The sequence below is a fragment of the Eriocheir sinensis genome, unplaced genomic scaffold (genome assembly GCF_024679095.1).
Source record: "Eriocheir sinensis breed Jianghai 21 unplaced genomic scaffold, ASM2467909v1 Scaffold652, whole genome shotgun sequence".
Taxonomy (NCBI): domain Eukaryota; kingdom Metazoa; phylum Arthropoda; class Malacostraca; order Decapoda; family Varunidae; genus Eriocheir; species Eriocheir sinensis.
The window spans coordinates 119,001-125,000 of NW_026112001.1; the positions used below are offsets into that span (position 1 = coordinate 119,001).

The window sequence follows — 6,000 nt, forward strand, 5'->3', positions numbered from 1 at the left end:
CCTCAGCCGCCTTCTGTGATCTTAACTTTATTTATTTATTTATTTATTTATTTATTTTTTTTTTTGTGTGTGTAGGGGGGGGAGGTTTTGTGTGTGTGTGTGTGTGTGTGTGTGTGTGTAGGGGGGGGAGGTTTTGTGTGTGTGTGTGTGTGTGTGTGTGTGTGTGTAGGGGGGGGAGGTTTTGTGTGTGTGTGTGTGTGTGTTTCCTCCATTCTTTCCTTCCTTCTTTCTTCTCCTCCTCTTCCTCCTCCTTCTCTATATTTTATTTTTCCATTTCCTTCTCTTCCCTTCCCTTCCCTTCCCTTCCCTTCCTTTCCTTTCCCTTCTTTTCCCTTCACTTCCCATCCCTTCCATTTCCCTTCCCTTCCTTTCCCTTCCCTTCCCTTCTTTTCCCATCCCTTCCCTTCCCTTCCTTTCTCTTCCCTTCTTTTCCCTTCACTTCCCTTCCCTTCCCTTCTTTTCCCATCCCTTCCCTTCCCTTCCTTTCTCTTCCCTTCTTTTCCCTTCACTTCCTTTCCTTTCCCTTCTTTTCCCTTCACTTCCCATCCCTTCCATTTCCCTTCCCTTCCTTTCCCTTCCCTTCCCTTCCCGTCCCTTCCTTTCCCTTCCCTTCCCTTCCCTTCTTTTCCCTTCCCTTCCCTTCCCTTCCCTTTCTACTACTAAATCCTATTCTAACCCAGTCTCAATCACATACTCCATCCCTTCCCTTCCCTTCCCTTCCCTTCTTTTCCCATCACTTCCCTTTCCTTCCCTTCCCTTCCCTTTCTACTACTAAATATTCTAACCCAATCTCAATCACATACCCATCCCTTCCTTCCTTCTTTTCCCATCACTTCCCTTCCCTTCCCTTCCCTTCCCTTTCTACTACTAAATATTCTAACCCAATCTCAATCACACACTCCATCCCTTCCCTTCCCTTCTTTTCCCTTCCCTTCCCTTCCCTTCCGTTCCCTTCTTTTCCCATCACTTCCCTTCCCTTCCCTTCTTTTCCCATCACTTCCCTTCCCTTCCCTTCCCTTCCCTTTCTACTACTAAATATTCTAACCCAATCTCAATCACACACTCCATCCCTTCCTTTCCCTTCTTTTCCCCTCTTCCTTCCTTCCCTTCCGTTCCTCCTTTTTCCCATCCCTTTCCCTTCCCCTTCCTTCTCTTTTCCCATCATCCTTCCCTTCCCTTTCTACTACTAAATATTCTAACCCAATCTCAATCACACACTCCATCCCTTCCTTCCTTTCTTTCCCTTCCCTTCCCTTCCGTTCCCTTCTTTTCCCATCACTTCCCTTCCCTTCCCTAGTGTTGCATGTGTTGTCAAGGGGGGGCTGGTGTTGTGTTTACTAGGACAGGTAGAGACAAACTGTGTGCTGTTTATATGGGGACAGGATATGATAGAGACAGTAAGTGATTCTAGTGTTGCATGTGTTGTCAAGGGGGGGCTGGTGTTGTGTTTACTAGGACAGGTAGAGACAAACTGTGTGCTGTTTATATGGGGACAGGATATGATAGAGAGACAGTAAGTGATTCTAGTGTTGCATGTGTTGTCAAGGGGGGGCTGGTGTTGTGTTTAGTAGGACGGGTAGAGACAAACACTCATGCTAACCAACCATCCTCCTCCTCCTCCTCCTCCTCCTCCTCCTCCTCCTCCTTCTTTTTCTTCTTCCTTCTCAAATTCACTCATGCTAACCAACCTCCTCCTGCTCCTCCTTCTCCTCCTACTCCTCCTCCTCCTCCTCCTCCTCCTCCTCTTCACCCCCTCCTCCTCTTATTCCTCTTCCTTCTTCTCAAATTCACTCATGCTAACCAACAGTCCTCCTCCTCCTCCTCCTCCTCCACCTCCTCATACTCCACCTCCTCCTCCTCCTTCTTCCTCCTCCTCCTCCTCTCCACCCCCTCCTTCTCTTATTCCTCTTCCTTCTCAAATTCACTCATGCTAACCAACAGTCCTCCTCCTCCTCCTCCTCCTCCTCCTCCTCCTCCTCCTCCTCCTCCTCTCACCCCCTCCTCCTCTTATTCCTCTTTCTTCTTCTCAAATTCACTCATGCTAACCAACCCTCCTCCTCCTCCTCCTCCTCCTCCTCCTCCTCCTCCTCCTCCTCCTCCTCCTCCTCCTCCTCCTCCTCCACCTCCTCCTCCTCCTCCTCCTCCTTCTCAAATTCACTCATGCTAACCAACCATCCTCCTCCTCCTCCTCCTCCTCCTCCTCCTCCTCCTCCTCCTCCTCCTCCTCTTCCTCCTCCTCCTCCTCCTCCTCCTCCTCCTCCTCCTCCTCCTCCTCCTCCTCCTCCTCCTCCTCCTCCTCCTCCTCCTCCTCCTCCTCCTCCTCCTCTTCCTCCCCCGCCACAGGGTCAGAAGGTCAAGGAACGCCCCATTGCCAGCACCTTCTACGCACCCTTTCGACCTTTACGAGCGAGGCAAGTTCGACGAGATCCTGAGGGATGGTCAGCTCCCACGCCCAGAACGAGGACACGGCCATTTGAAGCCATGACCAGCAGATGTTCGTGGACGCTAAGACTGGTGGGTATGGGGTATGGTGGGGTGGGTATATAGGGATTTTATATTTTTTGTTCTTCATTTATTTGAATTATTATTATTTTATTTTTATTGTGTATTTAGTGTGATGTGTACGTGTGTCTGTTTTTCTTTCTCCTCCTCCTCCTCCTCCTCCTCCTCCTCTTCTTCCTCTTCTTCTTCCTTTTCTGCATCATCTTCTTCCTCTTGTTCTTCCTCCTCCTCTTTTTCTTCTTGTTCTTGTTCTTCTTCTTTCTCCTCCTCTTCCTCCTCCTCCTCCTCCTCCTCCTCCTCCTCCTCCCTCTTTCCTCTTCTTCCTTTTCTGCATCACCTTCTTGTTCTTCCTCCTCCTCTTTTTGTTCTTGTTCTTCTTCTTTCTCTTCCGCCTCCTCCTCCTCCTCCTCCTCTTTTGCTGTATCTTCTGCATCTTTTTCCTCTTTGCTTTGCTCGTCCTCCTCCTCGTCTTCTCTCCTCTTCCTCCTCCTCTTCTTTTTCCTTGTCTCCTCTGTGTGTGTGTGTGTGTGTGTGTGTGTGTGTGTGTGTGTGTGTGTATTACCTATTGCTGGTCATATATCTCTTTCTATCTTTCAGTGTCTATCTATCTATCTATCAGGTGTTGGCCTGGACCTGGCGGCACAGATCCTGCAGCAGGGCGTGACCACGGCATCGCTGGATACAACCGCTGGAGGCACCTCTGTGGCCTCCTGAGCTGCCTCCTTCCAAGGCCTGAGTGACGTCGTTGCCCCGGAAAACATCAAGAAACTAAGGATTTATAAGGAAGCCTTGTATTGGTAGCTTCAGTTTGCTTGTTGGGAAATGCCTATGTTGTTCTGCACTAGAGAATGTCCCTGAAGCCGAAAGCAGTGTTTGTAGTGTGTTCCAGCTAGTCTGTGTCTGTCCAAGGTTAACGTTAGCTGTCAGACCGTTATGTAAGGTCTTCAGTTCTATGGATTTAATATGATAGCAAGGAGGTAGTGGGTTAGTCAGGTCTGTCCCAGGTTAATGTTAGCTGTCAGACCTGTTATGTACAGTCTTAAGTTCTTATGGATTTAATATGATAGCAAGGAGGTAGTGGGTTAGGTCAGGTCTGTCCTAGGTTAATGTTAGCTGCCTCCTGAAAGCTGTCTCCTTCAAGACCTCAGTGATGTTGTTGCCCTGGAAAACACCAAGAAACTACAAAGGATTTATAACTAAGGAAGTTTTGTATCAAAGCCTTAAGTCTGTGATCTTAACTCCATACATTTCTCTGTTAACACAATTTCTTATATATTTTTAGCCCTGAGAATACAAGATGCCTTTCCTTCAAGATGGAGACATTGGGAAAGGCCTTTGTTATCCTGCACTAGACTAACAATGCCTTGCAAATACTACTACAACCTCTACTAACAATGTGGTAACTCTCATCCATCTCCCAGGCATGTGGATGATGTGGATCTCTTCACCGGTGGACTCGCGGAAAAGCCAAACCGTGGAGCGCTGGTCGGGCCCACGTTTGGCTGTTTGATTGGTCGCCAGGTCCACTACCTGAGGCGAGGCGATCGTTACTGGTATGAGAACGACATCCCGCCCTCCTCATTCACTAAGGGTACGCGTGTGTGTGTGTGTGTGTGTGTGTGTGTGTAAGTTAGTAAGTAAATATTTATTGCTATCAAAACATCATATACATAGATACAAACAAAAACATCGTAAATTAAGCATCGGTCTGTGTGTGTGTGTGTGTGTGTGTGTGTGTGTGTGTGTAGAGAAGTGTTTAACCCGGTAACAGCGGGTATCATGTTTCTTAATGGTCCTTCTAAGCAAGAAAAATGAGGAAAATCATCTTCCATACAAACCATTTCATAATATATATCAAAGTATTTATGATCAGTTTATGTATCATCTTTTGGGGGGTGTTACATCATGGCACAAATTTGGCCTGTCGCTACTACACGGTAAAGATACAAATTTGGCCTGTCGCTGCTACACGGTAAAGCCACAAATTTGGCCCGTCGCTGCTACACGGTAAAGATACAAATTTGGCCTGTCGCTGCTACACGGTAAAGCCACAAATTTGGCCCGTCGCTGCTACATGGTAAAGCCACAAATTTGGCCCGTCGCTGCTACACGGTAAAGCCACAAATTTGTCCCGTCACTGCTACACGGTAAAGCCACAAATTTGGCCCGTCGCTGCTACACGGTAAAGCCACAAATTTGTCCTGTCGCTGCTACACGGTAAAGCCACAAATTTGGCCTGTCGCTGCTACAGGGTAAAGCCACAAATTTTTAAGTTTTAAGCTTGTATTCTTAAGCATCTCAGAGCGCCAGATCGCCAGTTTGAAAATAGTTACATAGATAGATAGAACGTGAATGTTGGATAGATGCGTGTGTGTGTGTGTTTATGTGACGAGCTATGTGTTATGTCTATGCATGTGTTGCCATTATGAGGGAATGTTTTGGGTTAAGGAAGGGACGGATAGCTGGACAGACAGACTGAGGACCAGTTAACCAAGTTCTCCACCCACAGCAATGCACCAATGGCCTCTTGCAGCCTCCTTATGTTCTCAAGTTCTTATATTGTAACTACGAGGGAAAGTCTTTGGTTTAGGAAGGCACGGGTAGCTAGGCAGACAGACAGACAATGGCCTCTGTAGACTCCTATGTTCACAAGTTCTTATATTGTCCACTACGAGGAAAGTTAGGAAAGGTACGGGTAGCTAGGCAGACAGACAGAGAACCAGGCGATAGTTAACCAAGCTCCCCACGCACAGGAATGCCCCAATGGTCTGTCAGGGGAAGAATATCAAGGGTGTGGACCTGAAGAAGTGGAAGACCGCCAGCCCCAACTTCATCATTCCCGACAAGATGCTTCAGGAGAGCATTGAGAGGGCCAGGCGCGACATCATCAACATGAGGGACTCAGAGTGGAACCTCTGGGAAGCACGTGAGTGTTGGCGTGTGTGTGTGTGTGTGTGTGTGTGTTTTCATTTTTCTTTTAATTTCATTGGTTAATATTTCTAAGTGTATGTTTCTGTGTGTGTGTGTGTGTGTGTGTGTGTGTGTGTGTGTGTTTTCTTTTTATTTAATATAATGTTAATATTGTGTGATGATGTGTGTGTGTGTGAGAGAGAGAGAGAGAGAGAGAGAGAGAGAGAGAGAGAGAGAGAGAGAGAGAGACCTACTTTGACTATGACATTATTATTAATGGGGATGATGATGATGATGATAGTGTGTGTGTGTGTGTGTGTGTGGATGTGTGTGAGTGGGAGTGACCAAGGATGACCCCAAATATGCACAATGACCTAGTTTGACTATGACATTATTATTATTATTTTCTTTCTCTGACCATCTTGTGAGCCTATGGGGAGGCCTATGCTGACATGACTAGTGATTGGTGTGTGTGTGTGTGTGTGTGTGTGTGTGTGTGTGTGTGTGTGTGTGTGTGTGTGTGTTTACTTATGGAAAAGGCCTATCGAAATCTACAAAACTATACTGACATGACTAGTGATCGTGTGT

The 6,000-nt window shown here is 47.0% G+C and overlaps 1 pseudogene; it reads left to right on the top strand.

Moving 5' to 3' along the window:
• The first annotated feature begins 5,261 nt into the window (after positions 1–5,261).
• Positions 5,262–6,000, top strand: part of LOC126993662 (peroxidasin homolog pxn-1-like) — a 23,507-nt pseudogene continuing 22,768 nt past the window's right edge.